Source organism: Schistocerca piceifrons, chromosome 5 (genome assembly GCF_021461385.2).
Source record: "Schistocerca piceifrons isolate TAMUIC-IGC-003096 chromosome 5, iqSchPice1.1, whole genome shotgun sequence".
NCBI lineage: Eukaryota > Metazoa > Arthropoda > Insecta > Orthoptera > Acrididae > Schistocerca > Schistocerca piceifrons.
This window is the reverse complement of record NC_060142.1, coordinates 405,844,824-405,869,066: the sequence shown is the minus strand read 5'-3', so window position 1 is coordinate 405,869,066 and position 24,243 is coordinate 405,844,824. Positions and strand designations below refer to the sequence as shown.

At 42.3% G+C, this 24,243-nt stretch overlaps 1 protein-coding gene and 1 long non-coding RNA gene across 2 annotated transcripts in view; one reads left to right on the top strand and one right to left on the bottom strand.

Moving 5' to 3' along the window:
• LOC124797837 overlaps window positions 1-2,064 on the bottom strand; it is a 70,790-nt gene extending 68,726 nt beyond the window's left edge. The window contains exon 1 of the mRNA XM_047260883.1: window positions 1,859-2,064. The gene's annotated coding sequence lies outside the window, so the exon portion shown is untranslated. The remainder of the gene's footprint in view (window positions 1-1,858) is intronic.
• A 19,749-nt stretch (window positions 2,065-21,813) lies between these two features.
• LOC124797836 lies at window positions 21,814-23,100 on the top strand. Its single transcript, XR_007016885.1, has 3 exons — window positions 21,814-21,869; window positions 21,970-22,064; window positions 22,985-23,100. It is a non-coding gene; the product is annotated as an uncharacterized LOC124797836 (long non-coding RNA).
• The last annotated feature ends 1,143 nt before the right edge of the window (window positions 23,101-24,243 follow it).

Here is a 24,243-nt window from a genome sequence, read left to right as displayed (position 1 = left end):
AGAATAAATTTTATACTTCAAGCACAAAGTTTGGCGTTTTATATACTCAAGACAACAAGATTGGTGGGTAAATGAGGGCTCTTTGAGGTCAAACATTTAATTAATGATGGCCTAAAGTTTCCATTTTACCACTGCCAAAGCAAAACCAGAAGTCTTTGGCAAGGAATAAAATTTCCTGTACGGCTCGTAAAATGACGCACCCTAGTGTACACCCACATTTTAAACAAACACTTGTTAATGGTATTTAAAACTATGACAGACATCTTTCCCTACTACTTCAAGATAAAATTACTACTTTCAGAATGGTGCCCCATCTGCATGATAACATTAAGACAATTTCAACATGTTTTTCTTCTTTTTTTTCCTGTGGTTATTGTAGACTAAGATTTGCGCTATACCTATCACATCCAGAAAATATGTCTCGGTGCATCCCTGATGTTCATTTTGCGAAGTAACAAATAGGCCTGTGTTAAAAGCTGTCCAAAGTAACACCACCTTCCAGTAGCATATATTGTACAAAAACGTTTATTTTCATTCTGCCTTGTTCGAGATAGCAGCTGCATTTTGGTAGAAGGGTATTTTTGTAATACAGTAGTGAATTAATAATGAACTGCAGCACAGCGTCAGTTCTGTCTTTCCTTGAAGCATCAAATGTTTACATCCTCAGTCACTCCATCTAGGGACTGATGACCTTAGCAGTTGTCCCATAAGATTTCACACACAACAACAGCGTGAACTGTCGGGCGGTATTTGCCAAAAGTGAATGAAATGACATTGATTATGAATTTTGGCTGCTACAGAGTGTGGTAATCAGGTTACTAAGTGGGCCTATTGCTAGCCTAAGGAAATTAAAATTTACCTCACACTATGTCATGCACGCAATGACGGAACTTTAATCAAGTGTAATTTGTCAATGGCCGGTTGATAAACTAATTGAAATCCATATAATTCTGAGTCACGAGGAACAGAAGAAAAAAGATATTAAATTTTCTGAAGTCAGTTTCAAATCACGATTTAACAAGCAAAACCAAGATTTCTCTGCCCTTCATTCCATCCAGATGCAGGTATTAACACCGATGTATTTATTTATTTTTCGAAAGATCACGCCTCTCATTACTTCCAAGTTATTACCAAAATTTAATAACGCATCCGACGGGACTTAAATGTGGCTACTTTTTTAAAATAATTCTGTCATTTGCACTTTGTAATTTTACACATGCTGTTAAACTCCTACGAACAGTTCAGTAATATAATTCGTTTTCTTGTATTTCATTTATATACAATTAATCTGTTCTCTTCACGTGTCAGACTTCTGTGGGAACTATTTAACATAATTCACGACCCATAGTTGCACCACTGTTCTTAGTATACATAAAATTGTAGTCTTAGTAGATGTCTCCTATCCCCGAAATGGTTATACGTCAGTTCTCAGGTAGGTGGAAGCTAGACCACACCAGCATTTTGATGGACTACAGCTTTAAATAACGCAACCACTCCTCCAGTGTAATTTATCAGAATGAACGTAACGCAACTGTCTGTGATATCTTCACAACATTCGAGCATCTTTACACTTGACTATAGATCTTCGATCATAAATCTATAGTCGAAGCTATAGATACACACACTAAATATCTTAGTTGTTCAAAGATATTATCGGTCACTGCTGGCACTTGAAGATGAGACTTAGAAAATGTCTCACAGTAATTTTTGTCATGTTGATACCAGCTGCCAGATTAATACTAATAAGTTATGATAGAAGTGTCACAGGAAAGTTTATCACGATGGACAACACTAATATCATTGGACGATAAGGAGACATTTATCTAGGCAACAGCCAACTTTAATCTCATTTACTCACAATAAGCAAACGGGCGCAGCCGAATGTTTTGTCAACTTCTGTAATACTGATGTCTTTGAAGAGAGATTGATAACGTTGCAGATGAAATCTCAGGAATGATGCCTCGAAGTACTATGGAGTCTGACGGTAATCCTGATAACTTAAGCTTGCATTATACCTCCGTGTACAATTCTGCAGCAGCGCACCAAGCGTACATGTTTGGAACTGCAAACTGGTTCACGTCACTAGCGTCTCGGGGCAGTAAAGTGACAAGCAGTTTCCGGCTACTTGGCGGTGCATGCCAGTACTCCCTGTGACTTACCGATACCAGTGATTTCTGTGAATGCTACGTGTCGGTAATTGATATTTATCCGATGTACGCGATATTTATCCGACGTACTCGTTGAAAAGAAAGTGCCTTACACACTGATCGGAAAAAATCACAACACCAAAAAATTATTAATGTAGAAAAATGAAATTTTGGGAGTACAGTTATCTAGGTAACATATTTAAGTGATTAACATTGCAAGATCACAGGTTGAAGTAAGTGCGAGGTAAGCCATTGGAACTGCGGGCTGCTGGTTCATCAATAACTGGTGTAAATGCCAGAATGTTGAATGCATGCATGTCTGGATACACTGTGTTGCACAGTTGTTGTATCTCTGTTTGAGAGATGGAGTTGCATGCCTGTTACATGTGGTCAGTTAATACATGCACAGTCAATGCTGTATGCGTATGATGTTGAAATTGTCGTCAGATGATGTGCCATATGTGCTCAATTGGAGACAGATCTGGTGATCGAGCAGGCCAGGGCAAGAGGTCGACACTCTGTAGAGTATGTTGGGTTACAACAGCGGTATATGGGCGAGCGTTATCCTGTTGGAAAACGCCCCATGGACTGCTGTTCGTGAGTGGCAGCACAACTCGTCGACTCACCAGACTGACATACAGATCTGCAGTCAGGATGCATAGGATAACCACGAGAGTGTTCCTGCTCTCATATGAAATCGCATCCCACTCTATAACTCCAGGTATAGGTCCAGTGTTTCTAGCACACAGTCAGGTTGGTTGCAATCCTTCGACTGGTCTACTTCTAGCCAACACACAGCCTTCAAGGGCACTAAGGCAGAACGAGTTTTCACCAGAAAATACAACAGACCTCTGCCCTGTCTTCTAATAACCTCTCGCTTGACCCCACTTAGGTCGCAAATGGCAGTGGTTTGGGGTCAGTGGGATGCACACTGCAGGGTGACTGGCTTGGAGCTGTCCTTGAAGTAACTGATTTGTAACAGTTCGTTGTGTCACTGTGGTGCTGACTGCTGCTCAGATTGTTGTTGCAGATGCAGTACGATGCACTGGAGCCATAGCTGAGCACTATGGTCTTCCTCCCAGTGGTGCCATGTGGCCATCCAGAGCCTGGTCTTCTTGCAACCGTTTACTCTGTGACCACTGCTGCCAACAATCATGTGCAGTGGCTACATTGCTTCCAAGGCTTTCTGCATTATTGCAGAAGAAACATATCCATCGTCTCATATCCCTAATACATAATCTCGTTCAAACTCAATAAGGTGTTGATAATGGCATCCTTGTCACCCTGTAAGCATTCTTGACTAACATCACTTCAACACACCCAATCAAAAAGGTAACAATGCTCACAGCCATTACACCGTGTATTTAAAGCAAATCTGACTTCTCTCCTGTAGCGGCACTCTTGTGAGACTGGAGTAAAATCTGAATAGACATCATTCTTCAGATGTAGAAACACGCCTACTAAATTTATTTTATGTCGCACAACTCTTTCTTGATGCTGTGATGTTTTTCTATCAGTGTACATACAATGTAAATACTGTATGTATAGCTGATGGCCCTGGTGAAGCCATAATCAAAAAGTGACAGAGGTTAGCTAGCTACGAAAATAATATCAAAAGAATTCAGTTATTGCACGTTTATTTCACAAGAATCTAAAGACAGCAAACATCTACATTCAAAACTAATAAAATTCACATGAAGCATTAAACTGTCGCCGTTACATATAATACACACCTGACTGGCCCGCAAGGCACTGGATAATGTTGTATAAAAAGTGATGTTACCTCGAGAGATCACAACTGAATCAACTTTAAATGACATGGCATAAGTATCTGCTTCACACATGGTACAACGAGAGATGCTATTCAGACATACGCAGGTACTACGAGTGTGGTTTGAAAAATTTGTTGTACGATCTTATGAGACCAAACTGCTGAGGTCATCGGTCACTAAGCTTACACACTACTTAATATGACTTAAACTTACGCTAAGGACAACATGCTCTCATGGCCCAGGAAGGATTTGAACCTCTGATGGGGGGAGCTGCGCGGACTGTGACAAGGCGCCTTAACCCACGTGGCTACCCAGCACAGTGAGGGTGGTTTGAAAAATTCTTGGAATGGTATAGAAAAAAAGTACTTACATCACTGAAACATTTTTTATTTTTCAATGTAGTTTCCTTGTAGATTAATGCACTTGGTCCAACGATGTTACATTACCTTGATCCCACCTCGAAATAGAGTTTCCTCCAGGTCTGCAAAATAGTTGTCACCTCTGTTGAAGTGAATCTTCGTCCACCAAGAAATATTTTCAGTTTTGGGAAGAGATGGAAGTCTGACGGAGCCATATCAGGTGAATAAGACGTGTGTGGCAACAATTCATACATTAGTTCGTGTTATTTTGCCACGGTGACAGCTCAGGTGTGCGGGTGCACATTGTCTTGATGGAAGAGGACTTTCTTCCTTGCTAAACCTGACCTTTACCTGACCTTTTTTCACGTATCTTTTGTTGCAATCTGTCCAAGAGGTTAGCATGGTATTATCCAGTAATTGTTTACCCAGTGGGGAGATAATCTACAAACAGAATCCCCTTTGCATCCCACAACACTGATGCCATGACCTTTCCAGCTGAAGGAATTGTTTTTGCTTTCTTTGTTGGGAGAGAATCAGCATGTTTCCACTGCTTTGACTGTTATTTTGTGTCTGGGGTATAGTAGTGCACCCAAGTTTCATCTGTTTTCATAAACGGGTGCAAAAAAACCTTGTTTGCTGCTCCTAAAATGGGCCAAACATTGTTCAGATAATTTTTTCATTTCTAATTCTTCATTTGAAATGTGATACACCCTTTCAGAGGACATCTGGCAAACATGGGCAATTTCACGCACTTTCAATTGGCGATTCTCCATGACCATTTTGTGCACTTTTGCAATGATTTCTGGAGTAGTGACACGTCTTGGCCAACCACTGCGTGGATCATCATCTAAGCTCTCCCAACCAAATTTAAATTCATTTGTCCGCTTGGCAACGGTTGAATATGAAGGAACAGAGTCCCCCAATGTATTCTGGAAATTGGCATGAATGTCCTTTGCTTTCATACCTTTCTTTACGAAGTACTTAATCACCGCTCTAACCTCGATTTTTTCCATCTTGCAAATCACAACGTGGGAACAATAACAGAGCCACATCACCGCCACAGCTCTCTTCCAAGAGCACTGACGTGGCACGTGTTTACAGTCCAATGAATATCACGTGAACAACCCATGCGCTAGAGCTGACCTCTAGTGGTGATTCCGAACTTTTCAAACCACCCTCGTAATACATGCACTTGGCAAGGCAATAAGGAAGACATGATAATTAAAGATTCACCGTGTGAGAATCCACTTCTGAATCGTGAAAGAACTGAAATAACATAAAAAGAATAGTGAAAAGGGCCATAATCGAAATCTAACGTTATTATGACATTTCTAAAATTCACGCGATACCTAATCAACTACATCCCATTCAGTCAGTTAAATTCAAATACAGAAGCGAGAACATCCCCCCCCCCCCCCCATCTGCTGCCGTGTCACCTGTATAGTGCTGTTATAAGTGAGTGTTCAGTGTTGTGTGTTCTCTGTCAGTGTTGCGAACAGCGACCATACTGTCGCTAGTTGTGTTTTTTATCTCGTGTGAACAGAAATCAGACTGTCGCCGTGTTTTTTAATAATTTGTGCCTGTCTACTTCTTCTGTGTCTTCATCCGCATCATCACCACAGTGTTTTTATATTTTAAATTCCTCAACTTATCGCCATTTTACAGTTTTTTTTACAATGTCACCGTTTTCTGGCCTGTTTTTCTTGTTTGTTTCTATTCTCATTATGTTTTTTTAACTTTTCTGTAGGCTGTAGAGCAGCATACGCTGCTGCCAGCCCCCCCCCCCCACCCCAAATCCAATAAAGGAAAAAAAGAGGACATTTACTAGTCTTCACCACACCAAAGTCGGAAACCGATTGCTCAAAAAACTTTGCGTCTCCCTAATTCTGGCGTTCCTTTGAAAAGAGTCCGCCAAAAACCTGCGTCAGCCAACCAAGGCTCGAGGCTATTTATTGCCCTATCAGAGAAGAGGAAATTTTCCACTCGATTCTCCCCCTCTATTCTGATGAATCTCAGAAAAAATGCAAGCAAAAACATTAGTAGCCAGTCAGAGCTCTAGGCTCGTTGTTAGACTGTGAGACAAGAGGAAACACTAAGCCTTCCCTTCCCATTGTGAGTATTACTGAAAAATCTTGACCATACTAACGTATCACGAAAAAAGGCGCGCGCTTACTTAGCACACAGTTATCCGCTGCTGCTGACGCTGCCGAGTCGTCCGTTGGCAATACCCTCGTAAATCAGAAAACTAGCTGCTCCAGCACATTCCAGCCAAAGCTTGCCACACTCCTGCCTTTCATGAAAGACCAGCGACGGACCCTATGCGCTATGGTGTCGCCTGTGTATGCGCCCTAAGACAAAAAATACGATGTACCACAAAGGAATCATCCGAATGGGACGGGATTGGTAGATGTGATCTTCATGTGCAGCCAAATAAATGATTACAATTTCAGAAAAAAATGGGTGATTTATCCAAGAGAAAGAGCTTCACAGATTGAGTAAGTCAGTAACATGTTGGCCTACCCATGGCGCTTATGGAAGCAGTTATTCAGCTTGGAATTGATTTACTGAGTTTTTGGATGTACCCCTGAGACATATCCTACCAAATTCTACCCAACTGGCGTGCAAGATCGTCAAAATCACGAGTTGATTGGAGGGTTCCTGCTCCTAATGCTGCAACGTTCTTAATTGGGAAGAGATCCAGCGATCTTGCTGCCTGAGGGAGGGTCTGGCAAGCACAAAGACAAGCAGTAGAAATTCTCGCCGTGTGCGGGAGGACATTATCTAGCTGTAATGTAAACCCAGAATGGCTTGTCATGAAGGGTAACAGAATAGGAGACAGAATACCGTCGACGGACCGCTGTGCTGTAATGGTGCCGCAGATGACAACCAGAGGGGTCCTGCTATGAAATAAAATGGCGCTCCAAATATGGCTCTTGTTTGTCAGCTTGTATGGCGGGTGACAGTCAGGTTGATATCCAACTGCTGTCTGGGGCGTCTCCAGATACGTCTTCGCTGGTCTTTGGAGCTCAGTTCGAAGCAGAACTCATCACTGAAGACAATTCTACTCCAGTTAACGAGGTTCTGGCCGAATGTTCCTTTCACAACTGTAAATGGGCTTGTTGATGTACAGAAGTCAATGGTAGTTGTTGCAAGGGGCGCCGGGAGTTCAGACCCCTTTCTGTGAGCCGCCTATTAGTGGTCCTTGTGGTCAATGAAGCACCAATTGCACATGGCGTCGATGATAATGATGAATCCAGGGCTCCGAGTGCCTCTCTGAGGACTGCTCGATCTTCATGTTCTGTCGTCGCTCTAGGTCGACTGCTTCCTTCCTGAAGCTGTGTTGAGCCATGGTGCACCCATTCCTGTCAACATCGTCGAATAGTGTCATTGCTCGTATCTAAATGTCGAGCGGTTTGTCGATTACGCCAACAAGCTTATTTGAGCCCAGATACACGACCTCTCTCAAATGCTGATATCTGCATATATGGGTCACACGCCTGTTTGCCAGGCATAGTTACTGTCCAGCTGAGTACACAGAATGAAATTCACTAAGACTTAATGCACTGGTAACGACATGTCCCCTGTTCACTATCCTTGCCAGCTGTGCGGTGAATTTGCATTGCAGCATCACACATTCATCCATCGGCAGCCGAAGTTTACAGTTTCGCATTTTCCGTCGCTACATGTATGAATATCAATTTGTGACCATTTTGCATAACTCCTTCATGGTGCTCGTTTTCTTTGTCTTAGAGTGTATTATGCGGAAGGAGTCTCCATTTTCTCATAAACAGTCGGCCTGCTTAGCTGAGTGATTAACGTGCTTGCCTACCATGCAGCGGGCCCGGGTTCGATTCCCGGCCCAGTTGGAGATTTTCTCCGTTTGTGGAGTGCGTGTTGTGTTGTTCTCATCATCACTGACCTGCAAGTCGCCCAACGTGGCGTAACCTGAAATAAGACTTGCTCCCGGCGGCCGCACTTCCCCGGGCGGGGCCACCCGCCCAACAATGCCACCCGATCATTTCATTTTTTTGTCTGGGAACCAAACGGGCATGCAACTCAAGTAAGAACCCTATCAGGTGAACGCTACACCAGATAGTAAATACTGTTATTTAAATAAAATTTGACTTACTTATTTCTTCCTGTGTTAAGAGAGACATTTAATTATAGGTAAATAGTAGTAAAAGGAGTTAAATAGTGTCAGAATTAAAACCAGAAAGCTTCCTGTGTGCAGCAGTAGTCATCTTTATAATTAATGTCACAAATAGGACAGTAGACAGAGCGCTCGAAAATTCCTGTCAAAGTTCTAGGACTTGTAGAGGGGAGTGAGTACATAAAATTTTGAATAGGGACCAATGTCCGGAAATGTACCGTTTCTGATCTACGGCGGTTTCAGCTCAGATGTTTAATTCATCCACTTCTGCTTCAGCAGTTCAATTAGGCATGACGCAGTACTATTATTAGGTAACAATTCGAAGATAACATAACGAATCATTCATTTATCACTTAAGCACATTTGTTTGTATTAACACACATACTTGTTTACATTATTCCAAAACAAAAAGGAACCCAGCATACTGTACGTACAGAACAGTGCTGATGCATTATAAGAGCAGCTCGACTTGGTGATCACCAACATTTTTACTGACATTGTACCTATGAAGCTTGTTTTGTTACACATTCGCCATCCCACCTGGTGTCTATTAATTTCTGGAGCAGTGGCCAGAACTCCTGTTAGCAGATCTTCCTCTCTCTTTCTACAGGAATCTCGTAAATTAAACATTGCGTACGACCCCAAAAAATTGTCCACAATAGTTATTGTCTACTCTATTGACCACGAGGACAAGCAACTTTGAGGTCTTTCTCTATCCCTCAGCTGACGTGGACGTGGTACGCATCTGAACTGAAACCGTCATAGAACGGAAATGGTACGATTCCAGACCTGGGTTTCCTATTCCAAATATTATGTACTTACTCCCCTCTTCAGGTCCTAGAAGTTTGTAGCGGGAATTTTCGAACAGCCTGTATGTGTTCGCTTTTGCTGTCTAACACCAACTGTTCGCAATAAGCTTTCTGGTTTTAACACTAATGCTTGCACGTTATGTGCTCGCTTTCAGATCGGATATATCGCCGTTCATTAACAGGGTAAATGTACAACACATCGACACCTGCTGGGCTTGAAAGTGGCTTGTAGGGCTCAAATTGGCCAGTCGTGCAGGGTATAATAAAGTGAACACTTGTGAAAAACAGCCGAGTTGGAAAACTTCGAAATGTCCTTTGACGAATATGCAGCCATGGTGCCCAACATCAAAAAGATGCGAGCTGAGTTGATGACCCTTTTCTCACAGCTCCGGCTGTGTTGCTTCCATCACACTGGTTGAGGCTGCTGCCAAGGGGCATCACTGTGGGGGGTCAGACGCGGGGATGTGAGGCACGTCAAACCCATCCCACGTCTCCCCCGATTGGTCCACTGCTGTGGCCACCCTGGGTACTGCCTGCACTGAGGTCAACCCCTCACCCATGGTCAAATTGGAGACCACTCCAAAGTCTACATCTACATTTATACTCCGCAAGCCACCCAACGGTGTGTGGCAGAGGCCACTTTATGTGCCACGGTCATTACCTCCCTTTTCTGTTCCAGTCGCGTATGGTTCGCGGGAAGAACGACTGTCTGAAAGCCTCCGTACGCGCTCGAATCTCTCTAATTTTACATTCGTGATCTCCTCGGGAGGTATAAGTAGGGGGAAGCAATATATTCGATACCTCATCCAGAAACGCACCCTCTCGAAACCTGGCGAGCAAGCTACACCGCAATGCAGAGCGCCTCTCTTGCAGAGTCTGCCACTTGAGTTTGCTAAACATCTCCGTAACGCTATCACGGTTACCAAATAACCCTGTGGCGAAACGCGCCGCTCTTCTTTGGATCTTCTCTATCTCCTCAGTCAACCCGATCTGGTACGGATCCCACACTGATGAGCAATACTCAAGTATAGGTCGAACGAGTGTTTTGTAAGCCACCTCCTTCGTTGATGGACTACATTTTCTAAGGAATCTCCCAATGAATCTCAACCTGGCACCCGCCTTACCAACAATTAATTTTATATGATCATTCCACTTCAAACTGTTCCGCACGCATACTCCCAGATATTTTACAGAAGTAACTGTTACCAGTGTTTGTTCCACTATCATATAATCATACAATAAAGGATCCTTCTTTCTATGTATTCGCAATACGTTACATTTGTCTATGTTAAGGGTCAGTTAACACTCCCTGCACCAAGTGCCTATCCACTGCAGATCTTCCTGCATTTCGCTACAATTTTCTAATGCTGCAACTTTTCTGTATACTACAGCATCATCCGCGAAAAGCCGCATGGAACTTCCGACACTATCTACTAGGTCATTTATATATATTGTGAAAAGCAATGGTCCCATAACACTCCCCTGTGGCACGCCAGAGGTTATTTTAACGTCTGTTGACGTCTCCCCATTGATAACAACATGCTGTGTTCTGTTTGCTAAAAACTCTTCAATCCAGTCACACAGCTGGTCTGATATTCCGTAGGCTCTTACTTTGTCTATCAGGCGACAGTGCAGAACTGTATCGAACGCCTTCCGGAAGTCTAGGAAAATAGCATCTACCTGGGAGCCTGTATCTAATATTTTCTGGTTCTCATGAACAAATAAAGCGAGTTGGGTCTCACACGATCGCTGTTTCCGGAATCCATGTTGATTCCTACATAGTAGATTCTGGGTTTCCAAAAACGACATGATACGCGAGCAAAACACATGTTCTAAAATTCTACAACAGATCGACGTCAGAGATATAGGTCTATAGTTTTGCGCATCTGCTCGACGACCCTTCTTGAAGACTGGGACTACCTGTGCTCTTTTCCAATCATTTGGAACCTTCCGTTCCTCTAGAGACTTGCGGTACACCGCTGTTAGAAAGGGGGCAAGTTCTTTCGCGTACTCTGTGTAGAATCGAATTGGTATCCCTTCAGGTCCAGTGGACTTTCCTCTGTTGAGTGATTCCAGTTGCTTTTCTATTCCTTGGATACTTATTTCGATGTCAGCCATTTTTTCGTTTGTGCGAGGATTTAGAGAAGGAACTGTAGTGCGGTCTTCCTCTGTAAAACAGCTTTGGAAAAAGGTGTTTAGTATTTCAGCTTTACGCGTGTCATCCTCTGTTTCAATGCCATCATCATGCCGGAGTGTCTGGATATGCTATTTCGAGCCACTTACTGATTTAACGTAAGACCAGAACTTCCTGGGATTTTCTGTCAAGTCGGTACATAGAATTTTACTTTCGAATTCACTGAACGCTTCACGCATAGCCCTCCTTACGCTAACTTTGACATGGTTTAGCTTCTGTTTGTCTGAGAGGCTTTGGCTGCTTTTACACTTGGAGTGAAGCTCTCTTTGCTTTTGCAGTAGTTTCCTAACTTTGTTGTTGAACCACGGTGGGTTTTTACCGTCCCTCACAGTTTTACTCGGCACGTACCTGTCTAAAACGCATTTCACGATTGCCTTGAACTTTTTCCATAAACACTCAACATTGTCAATATCGGAACAAAAATTTTCGTTTTGATCTGTTAGGTAGTCTGAAATCTGCCTTCTATTACTCTGGCTAAACAAATAAACCTTCCTCCCTTTTTTTATATTCCTATTAACTTCCATATTCAGGGATGCTGCAACGGCCTTGTGATCACTGATTCCCTGTTCTGCACTTACAGAGTCTGTTTGTTATCAGTAGGTCCAAGATGTTATCTCCACAAGTCGGTTCTCTGTTTAATTGCTCGAGGTAATTTTCGGATAGTGCACTCAGTATAACGTCACTCGATGCTCTGTCTGGCAGGCAGTGAAAGACTTTTCGAGGGGCTGACCGTAGGGCCTCCCCAGTTCGTTTGACGAACAGGTTTCAGGCGTTGTCTGTGGCTGAGAAAGTCTCTGAGCCAGATGCAGTCATCTGCCCTGTTCCAGAGGAAGCCAACGTTAGACGTGTAATGGGGCCCTTTAGGAAAATGGCTGCTAAGGAGGGGAAAGAAGCCAGTGTGCACTGCATGTGGACACCGAGGGGAGTCATTCCAGATGTGGATAGGGTATTTCTGGATACCATGAAGAGTACAGGGTGCAACCAACTGCAGGTGGTGGGTCATATCAGTACCAGTGACGTGTGATGCTTTGGATTGGAAGAAATTCTCTCTAGTTTCGGGCAGCTAGTGCAAATGGTAAAGACTGCCAGTCTCACTTGCGAGATTAAGGCGGAGCTCACCATCTGCAGCATTATCGATAAAACCGACTGTGGCCCTTCGGTTCAGAGCCAAGTGGAGCGTCTGAATCAGAGGTTCAGGCGGTTCTGTGACCATGTAGGCTGCAGATTCCTTGACTAACGCCATTGGGTGGTGAGTTCCCAGTTTCCACTTAATAGGTCAGGAGTCTACTACACACAGGACGCAGCTACACAGGTAGCGGGGGCTGTGTGGAAGGAACTGGACGGTTTTTTAGGTTAGAGGGTCTCAGGAAACCACAGAAAGAGTGTCTGTCTAAAAGGGGACAGGTAAAACACAGTAAGGTAGTTGCAGAAACGATCGGTATTGTAGTTGTAAATCGTCATAGCTGTGTTGGGAAAGAACCAGAGCTCTAAGCCCTAATAGAAAGCAGTGAAGCTAAAACAGTTATAGGTACAGAAAGTTGGCTAAAGCCGGAAATAAGTTCAGCCGAAATTTTTTCAAACAGTCTGGCAGTGTTCAGAAAGATAGATTAAATACAGTTGGTGGTGGCGTATTTGTTGCTGTCAGCGGAAGTAGTTTACTTTCTCTCTCTCTCTCTCTTTTTTTTTTTTTTTTTTTTTAAAGGGCATCCTCTCCTGTGCTAACCTCTTCATTTCAGTGTAGTACTTGCAACCTATGTCCTCAGTTATTTGCTTGTTGTATTCCAATCTCTGTCTTTCTCTACAGTTTTTGCCCTCTACAGTTCCCTCTAGTACCATGGAAGTCATTCTCTCATCTCTTAACAGATGTCCTATCATCCCGTCCCTTCTCCTTATCAGTGCTTTCCACAGATTCCTTTCCTCTCCAATTCTGCACAGAACCTCCTCTTTCCTAACCTTATCAGTCCATATAATTTTCAACATTCATCTGTGGCACCACATCTCAAATGTTTTGATTCTCATCTGTTCTGGTTTTATCACAGTCCATGTCTTACTGTCATACAACACTGTACTCAAGATGTTCATTCTCAGAAATTTCTTCCTCAATTTAAGGCCGCTATTTGATATTAGTAGACTTCTCTTGGCCAGGAATGTCCTCCTTGCTCTGTCCATCATTGGTTATTTTACTGCCTAGGTAGCAGAATTCCTCAATTTCATCTACTTCATGTCCAACAATCCTGATGTTAAGTTTCTCGCTGTTCTCATTTATACTACTTCTCATTACCTTCGTCTTTCTTCGATTTACTCTCAATCCGTACTGTGTACTTATTAGACTGTTCATTCCGTTCAGCATTCACTCAGGATAGCAATGTCATCAGTGAATCGTATCATTGATATCCTTTCACCCTGAATTTTAATTCCACCCCCGAACCTTTCTTTTGTTTCCATCATTGCTTCCTCTATGTACAGATTGAACTGTAGGGGCAAAAGGCTACATCCTTGTCTTCACCCTTTTTAATATGAGCACTTCGTTCTTGGTCGTCCACTCTTATTATTTCCCCTTGGCTGTTGTAAATATTGTATATGACCCGTCTCTCCCTATAGCTTACTCCTACCTTTCCCAGAATTTCGAACATCTTGCAACATTTTACATTGTCGATCGCTTTTTCCAGATCGACACATCCTATGAACGTGTCTTGATTTTTCTTTAGTTTTGTTTCCATTATTAACCTCAACGTCAGAATTGCCTCTCTCGTGCCTTTACTTCTCCTAAAGTCAAACTGATCGTCATTTAGCGCATTCTCAATTTTCTTTTCCATTCTTCTGTATATTATTCTTGTAAGCATCTTGGATGCATGAGGTTATCTATCTCTTCTACCTTATTTGATCTAAAGTCCTTCAAAGCGCTTTTAAATTCTGATTGTAATACTGTATCTCTCTTCTAAATCGACTCCTGTTTCTTCTTCTGTCACGTCAGATAAATCTTTTCCCTCATAGAGGCTTTCAAGGTATTATTTCCACCTATCCATTTTGTCCTCTGCATTTGACAGTGGAATTCCTGTTACACTCTTAATGTTATCACCCTTGCTTTTAATGTAACCGAATATTATTTTCACTTTGCTATATTGTCAGTTTGTCCATCCAACAATCATTCCTGTTTCGATGTCCTCACATTTTTCCTGCAGCCATTTCGTCTTAGCCTCCCTGCACTTCCTATTTATTTTATTCCTCAGCCTCTTGTATTTCTATATTCCTGAGTTTCCCAGAATACTTTTGTCTTCCCCTTTCATCGATCAATTCAAGTATTTCTTCTGTTAGCCATGGTTTCTTCGCAGTTACCTTCTTTGTACCTATGTTTTCCTTCCCAACGTCTGTGATGGCTCTTTTTAGAGATGCCCATTCTTCTTCAACTGTACTGCCTACCGAGCTATTCCTTATTGCTGTACCTAAGGCCTTTGAGAACTTCAGCCATATCTCGTCATTCCTTAGTGCTTCCGTATCCCACTTCTTTGCGTATTAATTCTTCCTGACTAATGTCTTAAAATTCAGCCTACTCTTCATCACTACTATATTGTGATCTGAGTCTGTGTCTGTTCCTGGGTACGCCTTACAATTTGGTATCTGATTTTGGAATCTCTGTCTGACCATGATGTAATCTAACTGAAATCTTCCCATATCACCTGACCTTTTCCAAGGGTAGGGGGGCTACAGGGGCATCAGCGCAATTTGTTAGTGTGGGTTGCCTACATCAGGGGCAGGTATACACTCAGGGGCAAACCTACTGTCCTCCTTTGATTGACAGGTCCTTAACCTACTGTTGTGCTAAAAGGATCCCTCCTTTTGGTTGACAGGCACTTAACCTATTGTTCCCCTGCCCCCTCCCCATCCCCCCAACTCCCCTCACCCTCACTGATTTACGTAGACTTTCAGGTCTGAGTTATTGGAATAGCTCCTCCCACTCTTATCAATTTGATTGAGTACTTAATTAAATTGATCATTTAATTAACCTCTCACACACTGACAAACCTCCTCCCCTCCCTCCCCCCAAAAAATGGCGGGAAATTCAAATTCCATCAGGAAAATGCAACACACCATGGCTACTTCTACTAACCTAAGAAAATTGCGAAAAATAATGGGGGGATGGGTATAAATTGACCAAATATGCACCAAAATGTGGGGAAATTGAGGAAGTACTTGCATATCTTCTGGTTGGCGCAGAGCAATTTGTACATGGGAACAAGTATGCGGTACCAGGAGGAATCCGAGAAAACATCGACATGGAAGCAAAGGGAAACAGGGAAGCAGTAATTTTTTTGTGTTGAGGCAGCATTATACTGCGTGTCTATTGAGGTACCAGTAATATATGCGAGTTGACTACTGTATTTTATGCATTGCAGGAAGACAGACAACCATCCACCTCTAAACTTACATGCATCTGCATTAAAGGATGACAGAGAGTAGATGGGATGATCGATTGAGATGGAGCTGTAATGATTTACAATTTAATGATAGACTGATGATGCATTCTAGAGAGGGAGAAGTCGCTGTAGGTCAGTTTCTCCACTGTTCTGTCAGGATGCATCAGTTGCGTGATACAGCCTGCATTCAACTTGTATACAGCCACGTGTTCGGTATGTGATTTAAAGCACTGTTTACTTGCGATCGTTAACGCTAAACCTGTCGGTCATCAGAGGACTTCCACCTCATGTGTGATGAAACGTGACACATTCCTCTAAACAAGCTATCGCATGTTGGATGTAACTAACTTCTTAACTAAGTTAGCGATAGGTGCTTGTGAGGCACTGCAATCCCAGTGTATACATTTGCACGACAGATGTGCTGTTTACAGAGTTAGTGGTGGAATGACTTGTAATTTTCACATGTCGGACACTGCTGCTTTGCATTTATCTGTTCCTTGTAAGAGATATTTCCCGTTACTAACCACAATTTTATATAGGGCTGATGCAGGCATACTATAATTTCTGAAACGTGATTGGATGTGAATAGTGGACACTATACATCTCTGGAAAGCTATATTGTGCTTGTATCACGTAGAGCCAGTGTTTTAAGGAATAGTTTTCTCATTTTACGGTTCGATAACTAGTTTATCGTAGAGAAACTGGGAAGAAAGATGTATGTCACGCGCTTGAAATATATTTCTTATATTGGAATATTAACAGCACTACATTTCATATGACTGATAGGTCAGAACGCAGGCGATCTAACGTTATAGCCTGCTTTAAGTGCAGAACGTTGTAGCCTTAGGAATGCATGTGTTTATGTTCTCTCTTACCAATACCTTCCGGGTACTGATCCTAGACTCTAGAATAATTCTTTAAAATTGATAGTTTGGTTGATTTACGTGAAAATGCTTCGAACTCCATCCGTCTGGAGCTCCATCGCGCATAAAAATACCCATTTCTTGTTCTTCTTCGCCGTTTGCTATTACATCACAACACTTTCCACTCAACATCGATAAGGAGTGCTAACCTCCTCGACATGTACGCATCTCAAGAAATCTTGTGCACTTGGATGGGAAAGCACTTGACAAGCTCCATTCATTCAGGAGACGTGGAATGTGGTGGTATACTTATGGTCGAGTGTAGATTAAATTGGTAACAGTGCTGCAGCGTGGGTTGATCAGTGACAGTGTGAGGGAGTCTTTCAGTCTCTAATCTTACCCTAAGACAGCGAGAATGCTCTGTGACGCTCATCAGCATAGAGATAGATCATAAATTAAGCACTATGCTCAAAGTGTTAGAAATACGTAGTGCACTGTCTGATATACTTTGATGATGGATGTGTTCAAGAATTAACAATGCGTGGACGTACTGCACAGTCATCTATCTACATTCGCAATGATATTTGCGAAGTGGGGGTGGGGGGGTGGGGAGGGGTGGTGCAGCTATGATACTGAAATTGGGGAGCATGCTGTCACATCATTGGTCGGTGTTGAAATTACTGCAAAATTCTTCACACAATCAACTGTAATGCTTATTACTTAAGTACATCGGGGGTGTCTTTTCCATCCCATATGTCCACTGGTATGCTGTTGGTTACCACATAATGATTCACTGACATCGCTTGTTTGAGTTGGAGAAAGAGTTTTGGTGGAGGGATAACATCTTCTGGGGACAGATAGCACCAAAACAGTGATCGTGTACTTGACTGCAAAATATGAGGAATCAGCTGAAATGGAATGCGGATCCATCAGCTATTCCGTCACTGTGACAGATGAGTTTAAATGTAGAGGTCGGCAATCACTTTCGGACAGCAGTTTGGAAACTCTCCACAATGCTGCCAAACTTTTCCAGTTCCCTTATGTTGTAACTGTCTTTTATTTAAAATCATCCAGAGCGTGTGGCATGTTATGCTAGGCGGAGTAACAAAATGATTTACACCGTGCGACATCTAGTTTTCTGTGAGAGACAATGGATCAGAATGTGTTAATGTCAGTTTAGAACCTGACACAGACCTCGAAGTCATGGTAGAAAAACAAAATGTATGGCAGTGTACAAAGCATGCTACAGCAGAAATAATGTTTCAAACAACGACGCAGGGTCACAGGGAGCACCTCTTGCGACTTACAGTATGGCCTGTGGGATACCGTTATCCTCCTACAGTACAGGTGATGAGACTTTATACCGCTCTGCGCAGTGGATCAATACCTGTATATTTAATAGGTTCATCACGTGTGCTCAATGCCGACACTCATTTGGTATTTGTTTTCGATACATGGGAGGAGAGAGATGCGGCAGAAATCTTATCGAGTTCTCTATTGGATGAAGTTAGTGGAGCTTTTATAGTTCGTAATTTTTCTCTGGTGGGTGGAATAGAATAACGATGATAGAATGTTGGGGTGATAGACGTGAATGAGCTCTGAGGGACGTGGATCTATAGTACCTGCTTGTAGTTTGAAGAAGCACCACAGTGCAGTAGCAAAATCCACATCCTTCCCCCAGTCCCTGTACTGCCTTTCATACTACCTCGTGTTGCAGGAGCAGGCTTCATTTCCGTTGAATGGTCAAAACACATTTCTGTTGCAGTAACTCAGCTTCGCCTGTTTCTACACGGTTTGCAGAAGGTGGTAGATAAAGTTTTCCTCCAGATCCTACTCAGTCCCGACTTGCATTGGAATGACCGCGTGCACAAAGCTGCAGGGATGGTAGTGAAGAGTCTGAGGGAGCAGTTGCAGGATGCATAGGGGCTACCTAAAACGAGGTGGGAATTTTACTCTAGCAGATAGGTTTGAGAAAGGTGACTTGTTTCGAGGTTGGCTCTGAGCACTATGGGATCTAACTTTTGAGGCCATCAGTCCCCTAGAACTTAGAACTACTTAATCCTAACTAACCTAAGGACAGCACACACATCCATGCCCGAGGCAGGATTCGAACCTGCGACCATAGCGGTCGCGTGGTTCCAGACTGTAACTCCTAGAACTGCTCGGCCACCCTGGCGGCAGACTTAACATCTGTGGTCATCAGTCCTCTAGACTTAGAACTAGTTAAACCTAACTAACCTAAGGACATCACACACATCCAATTCCCGAGGCAGGATTCGAACCTGCGGCCATAGCGGTTGCGAGGTACCAGACTGAAGTGCCTAGAACCACTTGGCCACACTGGCCGACAAACATGATTCACTTGTGGCTGTAATCATTAAAAGACTTCTCTCCACAGGATCCAATGCATGAATGCAGTTGAATGGAAAGACTTAATTCCAAATCATAGATATCATTTCTAGTGGATAGCATAGCACTAGAGATCTGAAAAGCTTGTGTACATTTCTAATGACCTCAATCAGCACAGCATCTACTACTGTTTGTGATTCTTCTCAATCAGTCATCACCTATAACTCAGTGGATATATCACAGAACCTCTGACATGGTATCAAGACAGAATACGTTACAAATACTGGAGAAATATCCAGTGGCAGCGGCATGAGAGGGTTGCAGATAGTGGTTTCATACCACGTTCCTTAGCCAATCACTTTCAAAATTCAACGATTTTATGACGAGGTTGCATCGTGGGCTACGTGTAATTGGAATGCTGGTCTGATAATATACACTTCGGCGATCACCATCTCGGTATTTGTCTGGAAAAACCACGTGGTTCGCAGGTAACGCCGTATGTGGATTTATAAAGCCAATATAGCTTTTAACACAGATCCTTGTGTGCACATGTAAAACCAAGGCTGCTTGTGACAGTAACATACAGTAGTTGTTAGGATCGGTTTTTCTTTAACATCTGGCGATTTGTAAGATAATTAAACCTCTCTGTCTATGACACGGTGGTATCACTCACGAGAAAAACTTATGACACATGTCGATCCAACGTTGATTTTCGGTCAGTATTCTTTCATATTGCCAGTGATCAGTTATTGACGAAGTATTATGCTTAGTAGTAGGGGGTGCATGATAGGCTCGCCTTGAGCATCAGGCTTATGAAGTATGTGTTTGTGTTCCAACATGTGCAATGGAAATGACTATGTCCATTCGTAAGGATGGTATGGATTTGAGGTAGAGTACTGTGATAACGAAGAGAAGAGTATGTCAAGTCATAAGAATGGTACTGATTTTTCTATTTCCAGAGACACAGCCTTCATCAGGGTGTATTTCCGATACTTCACACATTGTCGTATGTCATTCAACTGAGACTGTGATCGTAACATTTAGTTGTAAGTACAGGTATAAAATATGTGACCGATTTCTTAGGATGATGATTCTACCTGTGTGTGCTTGGCGTGCAGCGCTGGCGACCTGTGCGAGGATGATTCATGTCAGCAATGGTAAACACACGTGCTACCCAGAGGTGTCTCATGTATGGGACCAGTGTGAGCGCGCCTTGAAGTTCTGTGACGTCAGTATAACACTTGAATAACTGTAACTGTATACCCGAAACTAGACCCAACTTTCACCTGCTCACTGTAGGAAGCTGCGGCGTGAGAGCCATTGCTCGCGCTGTCTTGCGTCTGGTGGTGGCTCGTGGTAAAGTACCAACAAAGGGGCAAACATTAGGTTAAGATGCCTAGAGTACAGTGCTGAACATTAGGTTACGCAGCATGTTTACTCCATGTAATTACTTCTTACAAGACCTAGATGTTTCCAAACAGCAGAGAATTATGAGCAACAGAAATCCAACCCCCACAAACTGAGTTTTTCATAAATAAACAACACACCCTTGGATTTCCTGTTATGAGATCCTTCCTGTCCATCACCAGACCGCCATCTTGGATTACATCACGGAAGGGACGACAGGGCCCTCTGGTGACAGTACTATGTACTAGATCAGTTGGACTCTGGACCTCATGGCAAACAGGCCGAGTCCTTTTCCTGTCAATTCCTAGGAAGAGGTGGCGGTCGGATGACTTAGGTTAGTAGAGGTAGCTGTGATGTGTTACATTGTTCTGATGGAATCTGAACTTCCCGCCATTTTCTGGGGAGGAGAGGGGAGGGGGGGAGGGGAGGGGGTTTATCAGTGGTTGAGAGGTTAATCAAATGATCAGTTTAATGAAGTACTCAATCAAATTGATAATAGTGACAGGAGCTATTCCATGAACTCAGACCTGAAAGTGTACCTGTAGCAGTGAGGAGGGTGGGGCGAGGGAACAATAGGTTAAGTGCCTGTCGATCAAAGGAGAACAACAGGATAAGTACCTGTGAATCAAAGGAGAACAATAGGTTCGGGCCTGAGTGCATACCTGCCCCTGATGTAGGCAACCCGCACTAACAAAATGCGCTGATGCCCCTGTAGCCTCCCTACTTCCAAGTATACCTCCTCCTCTTGTCATTCTTGAACAGTGTATTCGCTATTACTAACTGAAACTTGTTACAGAACTCAATTAGTCTTTCTCCTCTCCCATTCCTTGTCCTAAGCCCATATTCTCCTGTATTCGTCTGTCGTCTGTTTTTGTTTTGAACGGCCAGTGTCAGTTGGTCACAGCTAGTGTGCTCCCTGCTGCCGTTGGATAAGGAGCTGCCAGCAGCAAGTCCTATACTCCTAGCTTACTTCTTTGTTACATAGTTTAATTCTTAATTTCTTTGAGTGTTTTTGGGTACTTGCATTGTTTAATTCTTAAATTTCGGGCGTATTATAGTATTTGAGAGTTGTAGCATCGCGCTTCAGTACCTGAATAGTGTAAATTCGCGTAGTCGTCTGTCTTCTGTTTTTGTTTTGAACGGCCAGTGTCGGTTGGTCACAGCCAGTGTGCTCCCTGCCGCCGTTGGATAAGCAGCTGCCAGCAGCAAGTCCTATACTCCTAGCCAGGGGGGTGAAACTCATATAGTGATTTCCGGTAACATGACGTTGGTTTGGTCCCAGGCCACTTGGAGCACTGCAAGTTTAGCAATTTATAGTCTCGTGTTCCTATTGGATGACGTAGGCTTCCATAATTGTTTTGGTATCGTAGCAACGTGATGGTGATTTTTTGTTTAAATTGCAGTGTAAGTATGTTGCTATTATTCTGCCTAATTTTTGGATGCATTCGTAATATTTGATGGAGTCATGATTCAGTATTTACTTTTTTACTTTTGTTTCATATAGAACACGAGGTTGTATCATCACATTACGTTCTGTGGACTCTTGTATATTTGTTGCTGCAAAGAAATACAATTTCCAGTGCTCAGTTCACTTAAAGGGTAAGTATATTTCTTATTTCTGTTCATATTTCCTTGTATTTCATAGAGAATCCCATGCTAGCAGATTTTCACATAGTTGGTATTCAACTTTCCGAATCCTGTAATGGAATATAATTCTGGCTTTGATTCATCTAACTTTTTGCCACGAACTACTCTTAGTGACATAATAAGTACCATTTATTGTGCCGTTTACTACACACCAAATATTGGACGTGTTACAATTGATTCGTAATGCCTCGAGTGTGTTCTATTTCCCGTTTTGGACAGTAAATATTCTGTACAGTACATAACACTCTATCCAGGTAAAAAGTGTTTGTTGCTGTTGTATCGACAAAGGTTGTGTTCTCACATAATAAGACATTTGTTTGGAAGTCACACAAAGCAGGTCCTTCAAGCAGTTGGACATTTACACGTATTATTGTGGCAATATCCAATGCAGTAGAAATCTTCTCGCACTTTAATGCTCAACACAATGTAATACAGATTTACAGCTGTAACTGTTACTGATAATGTACAGTTGAATTTGGTATCTACCATGGTATCTAGATGCTGAAATATACTGGAATGGTACAATAAGCAGTGTTTCTACTGCCTGATAGCACTGTTTAACGAAGTAGTGTTGAATATAGAATATAGTTCAACTACGCTCACGCAGTTATATATAGAGTGATGTGCATATCCGTAGTAGAAATGAGAATTTGTTTCGTTTTTTCACTATTTTGTAGCAATACCACATCAGATTACAAGCCATCATAACAGTTATCAATACTTCAGTACAGGATAGCTGCATTTAGACATAAGCTAATATGATTTTTGGTAGGGAAATTAATTTTACATTGAGTTTTCTTTAACATTAATCAATGTAAACCATACCTGATCTTTTTTCTCGTTCCTAATTTTTGGTTTGAATAACATTTCAGACACATGAGGATGGATCATACAAGAAGAGAAGAATCCAGTTTGAGACTGAAATTGAAATACTCGTGTAAGTCTCCCGGATGCAGGAGTAGTTATTATGTAAAAACAAATTCCAAACACAAGAATAAACATTTCTATAAATTTCCAGCTGCATCAAAAAGTGAGACTTTAAAGAAGTGGAAATTGATCTGTAATATAGATGAAGGTGTCAACTGTAGTTAGTTATTATTATGTGTGTGAGGATCATTTTTATGAATCAGATTTTGTGAACTTTACTAGACACAGGCTAAATCCTGGTGATATACCAAAGCAAATGGAATTGGTGTTGTATCACCCTCCCCCCACCCATCTGTGTTACACTGGTGGTGGTGGTGGTGGTGGCGGCGGCGGCGGTTTCACCACATCGGTTGCAAATATAAGTGTGCACAAGACAGGTCACAATGCAAAATCTACAGTAATACAACGAAGCAGTCCCCCTTTACAGAGCACAGATGATGGTGAGTACAGCTTTATATCCTCACCTGTTTATGATGTTGAAAGTAGTCCAGGTGTAATGGGATCTGGCGTTTCTAAACGTGATTTAACTCCAAGAAAACACAAAATGTATAAACTGCATAGAATTACAGTTTCCAGAGTGTGTAAATTGTAAAAACAGCTACAGAATGAGAGGAATAAATTGAAAATTCTAAAAGAGTTGTATGATGACAGGAAATTTCAGTTAATTGAAGAAGAGTTGAATTTATTAATAGTCAGTTAAGAAATGCCAATATGCAGTCCACAGCAGTACAGTGGTCTATACAAGATAAGGCATTTGTTTATCTATTTATAAGTGTAGTCCCCGGTTGTACAGATATTTGTCCACATACTTCTCCCTTCCATCTGTCAGGCTGCTCAAGGGAGTGCTTTCCCACATACTATTCGATACAGGACTTAATCCATCTTTATTAAACTTTTTAGCAAGGGAAGTAAGTAATATGCATGAAAATGACAAGTATTATGCTCTACTTTGTGATGAAATGTCTCTGGATGATGGTATGTACTATGATGCACACAAACAGCTAATCTATGGGTATCAGGACTTGGGTCATTTAGGACGTTCACCTGTAGCTGCTAGTCAAGCATTGGTTTTTATGCTGAAAGGCATTCACAGAACTTGGAGACAAGTTGTAGCATATTACTTTACCGCAACCACTTTCCACTACACCCATTTGAAATCACTCATTGTTCACATCATAAGTGAACTATGTATGTGACCAGAATG